Here is a 16,600-nt window from a genome sequence, read left to right as displayed (position 1 = left end):
TCACATGACTTCTCCCTTTGAGAGAGCATCCTGCACTATTGCTGCTTTCCTGAATAAGTCACCTTGCTTTTCTAAAAAAAATCTTTGTGCCTCTTTTCATGCATCCTGAAATTTCTTTCTGGGCAAAGTCAAGAACCTGCAGGACTGAGTTGAGTTCTCTTCTTCCTTCTGGGAACCTCCTCAGACCCCTATCCAGTGACCATTCCTTGATGAGAAAACAAAAACAAAGCAACAATCTGAGGATCTGAGGCCACAAAGGGGCCTCCAGCCCAAGGAGGCAGTTGATGGCTGTGCAATTAGACCTGTGCGGAGACTCATTCTACCCAGCCTCATCTGCAGAGTGTGAAGTAGGAAACCAGCCCGGTTTCATTGGAGAGAGGTAAGAACCAAATAAGAAGTCCCTGCGACAGACATAATTAAGCACCATGCATTAAGGGGGATGAGAGTCATACTGGAATCACAAGGGGACTTTGGGGAGCGTCTTCTTATCCCTAATCATCCTATTAATATTTTTCACTTTTCCACATTTCACTCCACTGTCTCTCACCCCAGGTCCACAACATTGTGACCAACCATCGGTTCTTAAATAGTCTCGTAAGGAACCTTTGAACGTAGTCGTTCACTACGGCAGCAGAAAGCTGGGGTTCGTCCTCCCGGACGTCAGGGGGAGTGCTTAGGTCAGGGTCCTGTGCTGGTTCCTGCAGCCGCGTGAACCAGCCTGAACCCCGGGGGCAGGGAACAAATCTGTCGTCTTCCCGGGTCCGCAGCCAGAGATGGCCACGGGCGGCGCTGCGGGCGCTGCGCGAGTGTCCGCGCTCTCTAACAGCCGGACGGTCACGGGCTGGCTAGGAGGGGACTCCGTCTCCGCGGTCGTCGGGGGCAGCAGCGAACTCCCGCTTCAAAAAAGTGAAGAGGTCCTGGTCAGCGCGGCCAGTCGCCTGCGAAGATGGTTTTGGGGCGGCTCCAGACAATCCCGGGAACGAGCCTTTCACTGTCAGAAAAGGCCCGGGAACACCCGGTGGAGGCTCAAGCTGGTTTTCCCAAAGTTGCGCGTCCTGAGGTCAGTCCCCGGCGCCGGACCCCAGTGCGCGTGGCGAGACTTCCAGCCTCTCCTGCCCCGACGTAACCCCCACCGGACGGTCGGCCCTGGACCTGCCAAACACCCACAGGTTCCCCGGATGCCCGCTAGGGGGCGCTGGGGACTCATTGAAAACGACCGTCTTACAACTTCATGGTGATGGCGCAGGGATTAATTTTCGTCACAAGGAAAACTTCTTAGGAGGGGTTGCTCGCTGGCCCCATGGTGTAATGGTTAGCACTCTGGACTTTGAATCCAGCGATCCGAGTTCAAATCTCGGTGGGACCTTGCCCCTTTTGTCACTTGTCCCTGCAAATCCACCTTTATGTTTATCCTCCGAAATCCACTAACACCTGAGACCCAAACCTTATCTTTTCAAACCCTCGTGTCATCCAGCCCACCCACCATTTACCCTAATGAGCAAAGTATTCTCAGTCCTCATCCCTCGGGGTCTCCCTTTGGCTTGATTCCTAGAAAGGAATGTGTGCCTAAAGGACAAGTGCCTGACTTTGAAAGAATGCACACTGACCTGCTCCCTGCCTGGAAAGCAGCATCTCAACTCAAAAACCGAGGGCGATGAACTTGACCTGCGCTTCCTCCAGGCTTCACTCGGCCTGAACGCCCCGCTCGGGGAGGGGCTGGGTTGTGGCTCAGCGGCAGAGTGCTCCCCCAGAGGGAGGCTCTGGGTTCCACGCTCAGCACCACATTAAAATAAGTGAATAGAAATAAAGGCGTGGGCCGGGGACGTGCTCAAGCGGTCACGCGCTCACCTGGGATGAGCTGGGTTCGATCACACCACATAAAAATGAAATAAAGATATTGTGTCCACCGAAAACTAAAAAATAAATATTTAAAAAATTCTCTCTCTCGAAATATGGAAATAGAGGCGTTGTGTCCACCTGCAACTGAAAAAAAATACTTTTAAAAAAAGAGTCGAGTTCACAGGTGGGAGCGGAAAGCATCGTGGCTGCAAATCTCATGCCCTTGGGGAAGCCTCTCCCTTGCACTGGGTTTCTCTGTATGGCACTTAGCAGTTTGAAGTGCACAGCCCTGGAGAGTGACTCCAGTCCTTTGCCTTCTGCTTGAGGCTGCTCTCTACATACCAACAATTGTCACCCTAGCCTGCACGCATCTCCAACCTATTCGCCACTTTTCCTGTCACACAAAAGCCCAAAGCTAGCTTCGATTTCGTCCACTCATTTTTCCCTATTCTTTTGTTTTGCCTGCAAAACTTTTTTTCCTCCTCTCCACCTTCATGAGATCTAGATCTCTAATTCTCTTACATACTCATTTGGACCTCCCAGACCTTCCCACTGGGGCCTCTGCTGGGATCCCTTTACCTGGGTTCAGGTATCCCATCTGTGGACCTGAAGTCTTTGTCTGGTTTGGGTTACCTGCCAGTTGTAGGAAGCCCAGCTCCTACCCTAGGTCTGGCTCCTGGACGGCACTGTCTGCATCTGGAAATTAAACTGAAGATTTTTTATCACTGCAGCCGGGAAGAAGAGGCAGGAGCCCGAGGCAGGAGCCCCACCCGAGCAGCACACAAAGAGGTCTTGATGAAGAGCACGGAACGAGCAGGCCCCATGGTGTAATGGTCAGCACTCTGGACTCTGAATCCAGCGATCCGAGTTCAAGTCTCGGTGGGACCTTCCTAATTTTCTTCATTTGTTCCTCCCAAACTACTGATGGTTTTGTGGTTTGTGATTCCATTCCAATGCAGTCACGTCTGAAGACACTAGAGCTAAATGGGGACGGGGTGAAGGATGCCTAGCCCTTCCGATAAGGATAAACTTCCAGCACAAGTTTGTTCTTTCTATACAGAGTACTTTTAAAAAATTATGTATTCGCTTTTTGATGATTGCATACTGCCCTTAAATTTAAAAACCAATGAAAAATCTCAAATTACAGGGAAATATTGGTAACGACTAAAAATAATGTCTTCCTTTTTACATATTTTTCTGTTTCCAAGTGCTATGAAAAGTAGCCAATCATAGATTTTAAGCGTAAACACGTAACATGTTGAGATAAAATTCTATGGCAGATCGGGAATGGAAAGAGAGAAGAAGGATTCATGAATATTTTTAAACTGATAAATAAAACTATTGAAGTACATTTTCAAATAATTCCAGTTCATGACAGATTATTAGATTTTAGGTTACAATAGACAATATTCATTAAAAGCTCATTCTTCTAATATTCACATTTCACCACATGCTGGCAGTTCTATTCTCAAAATTATTTAAGTTTAAGACCAGTGGGAAACAATGCCAGGATCTCTCTTTCCTCCTCCATCCTCCAGAGCTTTCTTCTTTCCCCCAGAGGGGTTAGGGTTGTGATACCAGGGCCTCCTCTCTTCCCTGGAAAACCAGTAAGGAGGTGATGAGGAAACTGAGACTTGGTTGGGTACTCAGGCAGAACCCCACCTTAGATAACTACGGCTTTGCTTTTGCAAAAGCGAGGGCACTGAAGCATGTATCTGTAGTCCTTCTCCTGCACGTGATGATCATAAGGGTCTACTTCATTTCCAGTAAAGGAGCTGATGCTTTGGAGAAGAGATGAAGGAAGAATTTTAGAGATATTACTTCAGGAAAAGCTAGTGGTTACAGGAAACAAATGTTTGAACAAGACTGTGAAGGAATCTTGTGCTCCAGGACACTCACCTTGAAGACAGTATCAAGGAGAGGAGTGGATTCTGGCTTCAAGGAATGGGGGTGGAGAGAATCTGCAGTTTCCCGCATCCACACATTCCCACATTCCCATCTCACTAACAGGAATGATGCCAGGGAGTGCCACTAAATTGACCTCTAGATGTCCCTCCTGCCCGGTTCCCATGTCCCTTTCCTGTGGGACTGTAGATTACAAAGCTACACATCAGTTTGGGTTGCTTCATCCTCCAGTAGTCAGAGCCGGGGACCAGCGGGCAAGCAGCCTGGTGCTGACTGCACCCCAGCGGTGTTAGAGTCTATAAACAAGTCAAAATAACACCTGGCATTTTGCCAGGGGAATGTTAGAGTTGTACACAAGTCTGGATGGTGCGTGGCAAAATGCCAGAGGGCGTGGTTTGAGAAGTAACAAAAGCAAGCCATTAAGTGTGGAGATTCCTTATTGGTTGACTGATGTATCTAGTTTATGCTAATTAAGATAAGATGTGCAAAATGTATAAATAGCTCTGTTGTCCTACAATAAACGGCTCCCTCTCCTGCTGTATCAATGTACACAAGTTATTCGTCACCTCCCGGTTATTTTGCAGCAGCCGGACTGCGGCCCTGCGCAGGCCAGGCTATCTGGCTCTAGGCAGAGTGGACGCCGTGTGCTGGCTGGAAGGTACCTGTGGAAAGAGGGTGTGGAAGGCAGGCGGGTCTCTTCTCCGCTGGTTCTGCAACCCCCGCTTGGGACCCTCCTCCACAGATTGGGAACCGGAGGCGGTTGGGTAAGGACCATTTGGATTCTGCAAGGAGACGGACGACAGGAGACTGCTGGGAGCAAGGCTGGCCCAGTCATCAGAAGGTGGAACTGGGTCTAGCATCAAGCAGATGCAGAGACGCCCCTAGCGAAGTTCTCTTCGGCTTAGCATCTAGAAGCTGCGCCATGGAAGGAAGAGACCTGTCCCAGTTGTGTCCCTTGGCCTATTTTAAGGCCTAGTAAACTTTGGAACGGGTGTTTTCATGGGCTGAATCATGTCCACTGAAATTCACAGGCCAAAGCCCCAAACCTCAGGTGACTACATTTGGAAACAGGGTCTTTCAGGTGATTATGGTCAGTGAGGTTGTGGGTGATGCTGTCATCCAATAGGACTGGTGTCCTCAGAAAAAGGGATAGGTGTCCCTGAGAGAGGGGCCTCACCTTCAGGAAAAAAAGACAGAGACTTGGTCGGTGGGCCCTGAGAGGACGAGCCGTGTGAGGACAGGAGCCTCCACAAAGGTGGCCAAACCTTGACCGTCATGCAGCCTGAGCACAGGTGTCACCTGGAACTGGGAGTCTGTGGATCAAATGTTAAGGGCCCACCCCCTCACCCCCTGGTATTCATAGAGTACTGGTGGAGTATCCTCATGGGGCCTTAAAAGTATCCACCTCTAGATCAGCAATGTTCTGCTTCCCTCCCTCCCTCTCTCTCTCTCTCTCTCTCTCTCTCTCTCTCTCTCTCTCTCGTTTGACCCATAGGCAACCCTGGCACTGGATTCTCCTCTCTTATTCTCCCTTGTAAAATTCACCTTTGGCAAAATTTTTCAAAGAAAACGACACCTCTCGTCCTTTCAGAATATTGATGTAATTAATTGTCCTGAAGTGTCAAACCTCCTGGAGTAAATTGATACACAGAGGAAATGGTGTCTGAAAGGGCCCTGAAGGTCAAGATACTGGGCTGTTTATTTTGCATTGATTCACAGAGAAGGAGGCCAAAATGCCCTTTTTTCCTTCTAAAATATTTGTTGTATGGGCTGGGGTTGTGGCTCAGTGGTAGAGTCCTTGCGTAGCATGTGAAAGGCACTGGGTTTGACTCTCAGCACCACATGTAAATAAATGAATAAAATAAAGGTCCATCAACAACCAAAAATACATGTCAAAATAACTTTAAAAAAGAGAGTTAGCCCATTATTCCTTTAAAAACATAAGAAACAAAATATCTGTTGTATTATGCAGTATAGAAATGACATTATAGTGTTTTGTGTTCCTTGGAATTTTATTTGTAGTGACGGAAGGAACGATTTTATTTTTGCCAACATTGTTTGGATTCCATAAATCCAGCTGCTGGGAGCAAGCATCTGCTCCCTACTCTCTCCCTGGCTTGCAGACGGCCATTTTCCCTGTATTTGCCAGGTATTGTCTCTGGAAGGACACCATCATTGGATTAGGGTCATTCTAACAACCTCATTTTAGCTTCATGTCCTCTGTAAAGGGGTTGCCAGTGGCTCCATTCTGCTCCCCTGGGGCTAGAGCTTCAGCCTTGGTAATCGAGCCCCCAGACTCCTGCATGGGGCAGAGCCCGTGATCCTGCCCATCAAGACCCTTGCTCTACTGATTTTTAGGTCTTCTTGATGCTCATTGTTGTGTGATGCTTGTTCCTGATCACCTTTCTTGCTTTAAAGTCTACTTTGGCTCTCATTGTGCTCTGACCAGGACTACTTTTGGCACTGTGTAGGCTTTTCCATGGACAGTTGGGTTTTATTTTTTTTTTTATTTTTTATTTTTTTTAAGCTGTTAGGGCAGCCTCTGACTTGGAGGGGCGGGGTAGGGGTCTGGGTAGAACCCAGGGCCTTACATGCTAGGCCAGTGCTCCACCTCTGAGCTACATCCCCAGCCCAGCCTATGACATTGATTTGGTATCTTTAGGACAATAATGTTTAAAGCAAGGATTGATAGTTAGATTAACAGCTATCATCATTATTATTTCTCTATCCATTACCTTCGTTCTTGTTTTCTTTTTAACCTCACTTTTTTCTGCTTCTCTGATTTTAAGTGAATATTGTATGTGATCCTATTTTTTCTCCTATCTTAACATATCAATTATACTTCCTTTTTTTTTTTTGTGTGTGTGTGTACAGCCATCCTGGAGTTTACAATATAGATTCACAACTAATATGCTATCATTTAAATGTATCCCTCAAAAGTTCATGTGTTAGAAACTAATTTATGTTTGTAACTAATTTCAGGAAACCAATTCGTGTTCAGTGGTGTTTGGAGGTGGGTTTGATGAGGTCACGCAGTTGGGACCCTTGGTGGCACTTGACCATGTGACAGGGGGACATGAGCTATTGTGCTGGCTAGTTCACCCTGCGCCGCCCTCTGCTGTGCAACAAGAAGGTCTCACCAGATCCAGGGCCACGCTCAGGATCTTGTCAGGCCCCAGGACAGTGAGTCACATGCACTTCTTTCTGTGGTGAAGTTCTGGGTCTGGGTCACCTGGTTGTAGCCACAGAAGCTGGACTGAGACATGACCCCAGGCTCTGAGGTAACACCGAGCCACTCAGTCTTCCTTCCTCTGCTGCCGTTCATTTCTCTAGGCATCCACTGCAGTCACAGTGTCTCGTTGCCATTATTACTCTTAACAAACTCTTATCTGCTAGACTGAGAATAAGATAAAGAGCTTTTCACTTTTATTTATTTCTTCTCTAATGCTCTTCTTTAGTCTGTGTAGATCTAGGTTTTTGACCAATCTCATTTTCTTTCCCTTTGAAGTACTTATTTTAATATTTCGTATAACTATATCTACCGGTGACAAATCCCTGGTCACTCAGGAGTCAGGGCAGAACACTCCCCTCCACTTCCTGCCTGTGATGTGACCCATTGCCTGAGTCAGGTGAGAGCACACTCACACACACAAGGCAGTGAAGCTGCTTTATCACTCCCCCACTGTTAAGGTCTGTAGACAAGTCAAAATAACACCTGGTATTTTGCCAGGGGAATGTTAGAGTTCCTAAACAAGTCTGGATGGTGCCTGGCAAAATGCCAGAGGGAGTGGTTTGAGAAGTAACAAAAGCGAGCCATTAAGTGTGGAGATTCCTTATTGGTCGACTGATGTATCTAGTTTATGCTAATTAAGATAAGCTGTGCAAAATGTATAAATAGCTCTGTTGTCCTACAATAAAGGGCTCCCTCTCCTGCTGTATCAATCTACAGAAGTTATTCGTCACCCCCCCCACCCCACCCCCCGCACCCTATAAGATCAGGGCTCTGTGTTTTGTTTTGGTACTGGGGACTGAACCCGTGGCACTTTTACCACTGAGCTCCAGCTCCAGTCCTTTTTAAAATTGTTTTTGTTTTGTTCTTTGTTTAAAACAACAGGGTTGAGCCTGAATTTCAACTTGCCGCTCTCCTGCCATCCCTCCCAAGTCTCTGGAACTATTGGTACCTGTAAAAGGGGTTCGGCGGAGTGTCGGAGGGAGACACCACACAAGAGACTGACTTCATGCAATCGCAGGGGGGGATTTATTGGGGATCCGTTCCAGCGCGCTGGGACTCTGTGCTCACTCAAGAAGGGAGAGCAGCCCAGAGCCCAGAGCAGAGGTCAAGCAGAGCTTAAGTACACTTTTTGGAGAGGGCAGGGGGCTTTGCATACATTAGAACAAATCATCATGAGGCGCGGGAAAATTGAACAACTCTGAGACAGGATTAGTACATACATTGGCGGGAACAATCAGGGCAGGGGTGATTGGTCATTTCTAAGAGGGGTACAAATTTAAACTGATTGGTTTTGGAGCCTAGATGCTTACGTGCCATGCTACCTGGAGCCCTTAGCTATTAAACAACCAGGGAATCAATGGAGATATTTACTGGGCAGTTCAGGTATTGTCCTAACAATTTACAGAGATTACAGGTTCCCGGGGTAGCAGAGGAATTGTGGGGTAGCAGAGGAATTGTAACAATAGACTTTTACAATTGTAACAATAGTCTTTTACTTTTTAGCCCAGGCCTTGTAATCTAGAAGCTTTACAATGCCTAGTCTTTTACACTTTAACTCAAGCTCTTGCAGCTTGGAATCAGCTTAGAAATTTTACCTTTACAGTACCCAGTTTAGATTAGGGTTTCAACATAGAATTTTGAGGAAACTTAAACATTCAGACTACCGCCTTCAACCACTGCCCCTCACCTCTTGTCCTTCTTCATGCAAAAATACATTCATTCCATCTCAACAGTCCCCACATTCTTAACTTGACCCAGCATCAGCTCTAAAGTCCAAAGTCTTATCTACATGTCATCTAAACATGGTACTAATCGGATTCAAAGTTCAGTTTACCCAGAGACAAAACTCCACTCTGCCTGCAAAACTGTGAAAACAAGTTATGTACCTCCAAAATACAAGAAAGGATTCCCATCCCCATTCCAAAAGGGAGAAGTAAGAAAGAAGAGAGTTGTCACGGGTCCTGAGCAAGCCCCAAACCTAGCAAGGTCACACCAGGAGGAAATCTAAAGGACCATGAAGGAGTCAAGTCAAGTCTTCAGAAAAAGGAAATCTGGAGGCATCCCACTTCCTGACCTGAAACAGGCTACCAAGCGGCAGAAACTGACTTGAGAACAAGGAAACACAACAGGACGCCAGAAATAAATCTACACTCCACCCGCAGTCTGCGTGGTGGTTAATGAGCATTCCTGTGCCTTTAAAGACCTAAAAATGTTTTCATCTATGTTATAATATTTTGTAGTTTTGATAGTTTTAAAGTAATATAAGAAAATCTGTTTCACAGATTTTATGGCAGATATTCGGTACATTGGTAGATCAGTGAATTTTCTAGTAATTCTGATATCAGAAAAAGCCCAGGACCCCAACTGTGGCTCATCATCTTGCTTCCTGGTGTCAGCAGTTTCTGTGTCCCTGGTCCCTGTCGCTGTCAGGAACTGTGGCTTGGCCTGCAGCAGCCTGGGCTGTCCTGGCAGAGAGCTGCCAGGCTGTGCAGCATGCTCTTTTGAGCCGACTTCCTGGCAGTGAGGGGTCTGGTGATGAACTGTCTGTAAGGAACGGCCTCCTAGTGAAAACTCAATGTTCCTCACCTTGAGAACCCTGCTAGTTCTATGGTCTCATGGACAGCGGCAGGAAATATGCTCCAGACTGTGGAATCCTGATATTGAGTGCAGCCAGGATCCTGTTCAACGGGGCTCAGCACAAAGACAACTGTACTCAGGCCCTATAAGGATGTGGTACATGAGGGGGGTAGGGATCTATTTTTTATGACTATAGAGTTTTAGTTTCAGATAATAAAAAGTTTCAGAGATGGTTAGTGGTGATAGTTGCACAGTGATATGAACACGTTTAATGCTACTGAATTGTAGACCCAAAAATAGCTAGTGTAGATTCTATGCTTCATGATTTTTACAATTTTAAGAAAGCAAATCAGTACACACACATCCCTGCACACACAACACCAAACCAGGCCGAAACTGTCAGAGGTAAAGGTCCCTTCACCTTAGGAACTGGAGAAACAACTAAGACCGAGAGTGAGACCCCAAGTCATCTTAAAGTGAACATCTAGGCACCCAGAGGAGAAGGGGCATGTGAGCTAAGTCTGAACTCTGCTCAGGCAGGTGAGGAGGAAAGCCCAGGACTCTCAGGAAAAGACCGGGGAGGCTGGCCATGTACAAGCTTATGAACCAGTGTGCAGTCTGAACAGTGTCAAGCACAGTAGGAACATGCCAAGTGCTAAGCAGCAAAGAGATGAGTGTATCCCTGAGTTAGATTCCCCCGACGGCCATGCAAGGCAGGAACCAACAGAGGACAGACAGAGACTCAGAGACCTGGGGGAGATGAGGGCAGCAAACATCAGCCACGTTACTTTGGACCAGGTACTTAAAAGTGGGCATGGGGAAGCAATAGAGAGAGAGGAGACAGAGGAGCAGGGAGAGATTGACCGGGTGGGCAGAGGAGAAAACTGTGAGTCATATCCTTTAGAAACTAAGTATTAAAACATTGAGAAATGTGGAGAAACTATGAGTTGTAGATTGTACCTCCTGCTAATCAGTGTTTTCTAATCCTAGGGCAAGAAGGATCTGTCTTGGCCTGCAATGCATCCTACTGTTCCCCCCATTGCTGTTCTGTAAGCATCCTCTGCTGGCTCCGCTTAGTCCAGGCTGAATGGTTCTCGGTGTCTCTAGAGCCTCATGAATGAGGCAACAGAACCAACCTTTCCCGAACCCGAGGGAAAGCACATCAGCCCCCCTGTATCCATCATGCTCATATGCTTGCCTTTGAGACAGAGAACATGAGGGGAACAGGGGGATTGGGAAAACATACAGACTCACTTCAGAGGAGACAACTCAACAGTTCCCCCTGGGAGCAGCCTGAATCTATCAGTGTTCCAAGGAAATCATCATAGGAGAGAGAATTGCTTTTCTTTTATTGGCAGGGGGAAAACAGAGCTATGAAAAATGTATTAAAATGTGTTGGGTAGTTAATGCATTTGAAAGGCTGAAGGGCAAACACTTCTCCATGTTTACTGTGCTTAACTAGAATCCCTCCAGTGGTGTGAGACCCAGACACATATACCATGTTCCCTGTCCCTGGTGGTCACAGTGGCCCCCAGACAACATGCATTTTCACATCAATGGCCCCTACAAGAAGGCATCTTGCCAATTAAATGTGATTCAGACACTTGGGTTCTCCTGTTTCTGTTCTCTATTAACCCTTTCACCTGGTACTTCTCATCGCTAAAGCAAAAGAGAAAAGGCAATGTCTAAGAGTGACCCTGATCATTGAATTTATTTTTGATTGTTTTGTTAAAGAAAGTCAGCACCCAGCCACATTGACACCAAGACTCAACTGATCAAATGTCCTTCCCTGCACTTATATGGTGACACTTTTCTTCCTCAAGGAGAGGCAAATTTGTCATTAATGAAAGCACAGCCACAATCTTATTGCCCTCATTGTGTACCTCTGCTGTTCCACTATGGGACATGGGACTTCAGCATAATTACTGCTACTGTCCCTCTTTCCTCTCTCCTTGAGAGTGAGGTCTGTGTAGTCTTGTCCTTTGCTCCTCTGGACTCCCTAGTGCCCACATATGGTCTGGCGGGAGGTGTGCTGCTCAACTATTTACTTTTGCGAATGTGGAATAGATGTGTTCCTCACAATATTTCTGAAGATGATTGTTGCTACTAGTCTGGTCTTAGCTGACCAATTCGGAGGTTCAGTCTTTTGCCTTTGACCCATGAGGTCCCAGCTGGGATCTGTCTTGGCCTGCCACACATCCTAGTGTTCCTCACTCTGCTGTTCTGTGAGCATCATCTGTTGGCTCCAGTTAGTTCAGGCTAAATGGTTCCTGGTGATCCAAATCTTACCAGTTATATTACTTCAAGGAAAGAAGCTACACCCTGTGCCCAGCACCCAGGCAAGATTGAAGACTCAAGTGGGGGGAAATAAACTCAGACTTCCTCTGCTCTGGTCTGTGAGTCCAAGCACCATTGCCGCAGCCTGGCTGGCTGGGCAAAATAACCGGGGGGTGACGAATAACTTCTGTAGATTGATGCAGCAGGAATGGAAGCCGTTTATTGTAGGACAACAGAGCTATTCATACATTTTGCACAGCTTATCTAATTAGCATAAACTAGATACATCAGTCAACCAATAAGGAATCTCCACACTTAATGGCTCACTTTTGTTACTTCTCAAACCACTCCCTCTGGCATTTTGCCAGGCACCATCCAGACTTGTTTACGGACTCTACATTCCCCTGGCAAAATGCCAGGTGTTATTTTGACTTGTTTACAGACCTTAACACACCATCTCTGCTCCACAAAGAGCCATGGTGGCCAAATCTGAGCAGCAACTTGCCCGTTGTTGTACCCAGACAGTGGATGGAGGAAAGATGGTGAAAGAGGAGAGGACAAAGAACGGGGCACACACACTTCAAATTCCTCTTCTGAACCAAAGGACGTATCTCACCCTGAAGACTGATACTCTGCCCTTGCTCTAGGAGAAGAGAGCTTGGCCCTACAGGTACTGGCTCCTGAAGGACCATTTCCTGGCACCAACGAGGTAAAGAGTAGAGCAATTGCACAACAGGATTTGGACACTATGAAGGAAACTTCTTTAAAATCAAATCATCCTCTTCCTATTTTTCCATATGTGTGAAGTTTTCCTGCTTGGCATAGGCAAAGAAAGTGGATCCATGGGTGAGCACTGCCGCCCGTGCAGCTTGGCTGACGTCAGTGCACTGAAAGTATCAAGACTTGGAGCACATGATCCTTGTGACAAGGAACTGCAGGAAAGAGCTGCTGTAGGCCCTGATGTAAACCCTATACAAGGCATGAATGTAGGGTGGGGCTGTAGCTCAGGGGCAGACGGCTAGCTTAGCATGTGTGAGGCACTGGATTCTATCCTTAGCAGCACATAAAAATAAACAAAGGCATTTGCCTATTTACAACTACAAAAAAAATTAAAGATGTGAATGTATTGAGGCGTCCCTAAATGTATACAATTTATATTTATTATTTTTAAAAAACTAACAAGAAGGAAAAAAGAATTTTAAGTCCATAGAACTTGGGGATGGGGGGTCCTAGAAAAAGTCTACTTCTCATCTGTAGAAGGGATATGAGACCAAGAGCTAGCTTTTTTGATTCTGTGATTGTCATTTGCCAACCCAGGAAGGCCTCTTGGCTTGAAATCCGGCAGGAAGGAAAACACATTCTTTTTAAAGGAAAACTGAACCCACTGCCTTCTACAGAGTGGACACGCCCAAGCCTTCCCCGGCCCTAGCATCTTGCTAGCTCACCCATTTCCGCCTGTCTTACAGGTTTCTGGGGGACCCCAGTTGTTGACAGAATAAAGCACCCTTGTTTCCCCTGCCCTGATGGATAAGAATCAGAGTGCAGAGCAAGATGGGGTGCTCCCACTGCCGGGGTCCGGCTGCAGCAAAATAACCCGGGGGGTGACGAATAACTTCTGTAGATTGATACAGCAGGAGAGGGAGCCCTTTATTGTAGGACAACAGAGCTATTTATACATTCCACACAGCTTATCTTAATTAGCATAAACTAGATACAGCAGTCAACCAATAAGGAATCTCCACACTTAATGGCTCACTTTTGTTACTTCTCAAACCACTCCCTCTGGCATTTTGCCAGGCACCATCCAGACTTGTTTACGAACTCTACATTCCCCTGGCAAAATACCACGTGTTATTTTGACTTGTTTACAGACCTTAACATTTCCCCCTTTTGTTTAATTTAAATAAGGACCATAGTGGTTTTTACAGAAACACCATAAATAACCTGCTACAAACAGAAAGTGAGGATACAAAATGTAACAATACCAAGCCAATTGATGGCTCCATGCAAGAAGCCCTTGGAAAAATTATACCAGAAATGACATCGTTAGCAAAGATACCAAGTTACAATTTGTTGTAAATTATAGTTTGTTATCTCAGTCCAGATAAAGCAGTGTCTCAATAGATTAACTCACAGTCCAGGTAAATCACAGTCCAGGTAAGTTCTGCAGGCAGCTAGCTTGATCCAAAGCCTCCTCCGGTTTTCAGGTTTTCAGCAACACTGAAAAGTCTTCCACTTTCCTTTTCACCGGCACTGGGATGAAGGCAGGAACTCCTGATGGCTAAGAAAATCTTGTAGCATTCTACTAAGAAAACAACCTTCTGAGCAATTTAGTACATTATCTCAAGGTTTTTTAAATTTGAAATAAGCCTTAATAGTGCTCATTACTCATTAGCTTCCTGGTGTGGGAGAACCATTGTAGCTTAGTTATTGGCATTGAAAATGGCCAAACATCAGGGACGCTCGTATCGTCTTCTGCTGGCTGTAGCATCCTGGGCAGCCCCAAATGGCCCCGGGGGAGAGTCCTGGGGTGTCCCGGACTCAAACTGCATCCCGGCACAGGTTTGGATTTGGGCTCCCGGCAGTGGAAGAGCCTGCTGCCACTGCCCCTTGCAAAGCACTTGCTGCACCACGACCCGCTCCCGTGGCAGCCGCCACAACAATTCACGCACCCTCCGGTAACAAAAAGTATTAACTAATAGCCTTTTGCTGCAACTTTTTTTCTGATAATCCTTCTTCTTCTGAACTTTCTTTTTCTTTCTGACTGGAGTTCCTGGGCTTCTATCAACACATGCCCTAACTATTCTTGGTTCCACTGGGGTGCCTTCTTCCCTTATCAATTTACTTCTCACCCCTTTCATATTTTCATCACAAAGACAATACAATACACTGAGACAAAACAAGACACAAACGTACTGTATCAATCTTTTCCATTTTGTCAAAATGGCCATTTTTCCTCTCGCCCTATCTGCCGAGGGATGAGCAGATTGTTCCCGTCCTATCTATGGACGGGCATCTTTTTTTGTCACTTACCCCCAAGTGTCCCGGGGCTCCCCGTACGGGCCACCATCTGCTGGGGTCCGGCCGCAGCAAAATAAGGGGGGGGGGGTGACGAATAACTTGTGTATGTTGATACTGCAGGAGTGGGAGCCGTTTATTGTAGGACAACAGAGCTATTTATACATTTTGCACAGCTTATCTTAATTAGCATAAACTAGATACATCAGTCAACCAATAAGGAATCTCCACACTTAATGGTTCCCTTTTGTTACTTCTCAAACCACTCCCTCTGGCATTTTGCCAGGCACCATCCAGACTTGTTTACCAACTCTAACATTCCCCTGGCAAAATACCACGTGTTATTTTGACTTGTTTTCAGACCTTAACATCCCACCATCCTCCCTCCCAGGTTCACAAGGATTTCTAGAAAGACTGGAGCTCCCCTTCTCATTAGAGGCTGGGAGGCAGTGTCCTTAGCCAGTCATTGCCAGGGGGTAAAAAGGCCCACTTTAATCAGCTGGCTTCTTAACCCTGAGGAAAGGACAGGGGCGTTGGAAGGAAAGTTCCAGGCCTCCAGGAGAGCTTCTCCCAGAGGCAACTCTAAGAGTCACGTGAGCGTACCTCTCGCTCAAGGCTGCAAAGACTTGGTGTCCAGGGCTTGGCTCTGCCTTCCGTTCTGGGTGTTTCCAAAGTAGTGAGCGACGTTGGCCTTCCTTTGGGGGCATGCTGGGAGCCACGGGAGGACCCTCCGCAGGACCCACTTCTCCGGGCCACAGGCCTTGGGTTCCTGGAGCTCTTGGTTTGGCCTCGCTGCGGTGGGCGCCTGCATTTCATGGATGCAGCCGACAGAACGCTGCAAAGGGAATAGGCCGCGCCTTACAGGTTCACGGTGGTGCGTCCCCATCAGTTGCCCCTCTGGGCCTCCCAGAAAGGGGACCACTGCGAGTTTCTACTGAGCATTCTCCCCAGAAACAGCATCCAGCTCAAGCGGTGACCGTCTGGATTGAGAGAAGGGTCCCAGTGCTCCTGAAGCAAGGATGGCATCCTAGTCACGGCGGCACCGGAGCAGCGACAACTGCTGCGCCCCTTGGGGGGAGGGGGTCCTGGGGCCACCTCGCGCGCCTCCGCAGCAGCCAGGGAGGGCCTCCCGCCTCACGCCTCTGCAGCGCAGCCACCAAGAAAGGGCCCTTATCCTCCCTCGGGCCCTGACACTTCTCTCTGCCCTGCAAAATCGCGCTCTCTGACCTCCTGACCCATTTTGATGGGGAAAAAAGGAAAATTCCTCTGGCATATTTTTATTTGACGTCTCATATTTTATGAATAAGTTAATCATTTAGACGGGACGATGATCTCTTCTTATCATGATTATTGGCATTTAAATTATAGAGTTCTCATGGCGCTATCGTGCAGCTCAAGGTAGAGTGCCTACTTAGTATGCAGGAGACCCTGGTTCCAATCCCCAACACCAAAACAAACACATAAGTAAATACAAAATTCCTGCATCATTTAAAAATATATTCCACCGATTATAAATAGAAGAGCAAGTTGGACATAATTTTCATTTGTAGAAAAATATATATGATCAAGTTCTTCTATACCTTGAAATGTTTTTTTTTCTTTTTGAAACTAAATTTCCCATAGATTTCTCCTCTAATGTAGTTTTTTGATGTTTAGATGGTTTTAAAAATAATTTTACCCTATCCTTTCTTGCTAATAAACGTAAATATGCACATTACTATTTATTTACTTTCGTTCTAGGGAGCATAATGT

General features: G+C 46.6%; 2 non-coding genes across 2 annotated transcripts; both read left to right on the top strand.

Annotated features, from left to right (window-relative positions):
• The first annotated feature begins 1,294 nt into the window (after positions 1-1,294).
• Trnaq-uug (transfer RNA glutamine (anticodon UUG)) lies at positions 1,295-1,366 on the top strand. Its single transcript has one exon. It is a non-coding gene; the product is annotated as a tRNA-Gln (tRNA).
• Positions 1,367-2,655: 1,289 nt separating this feature from the next.
• Positions 2,656-2,727, top strand: Trnaq-cug (transfer RNA glutamine (anticodon CUG)). The gene has a single exon. It is a non-coding gene; the product is annotated as a tRNA-Gln (tRNA).
• Positions 2,728-16,600: the final 13,873 nt, after the last annotated feature.

Source organism: Ictidomys tridecemlineatus, chromosome 8 (assembly GCF_052094955.1).
Source record: "Ictidomys tridecemlineatus isolate mIctTri1 chromosome 8, mIctTri1.hap1, whole genome shotgun sequence".
Lineage (NCBI taxonomy): Eukaryota > Metazoa > Chordata > Mammalia > Rodentia > Sciuridae > Ictidomys > Ictidomys tridecemlineatus.
This window is presented reverse-complemented; position numbering and strand designations above follow the sequence as displayed.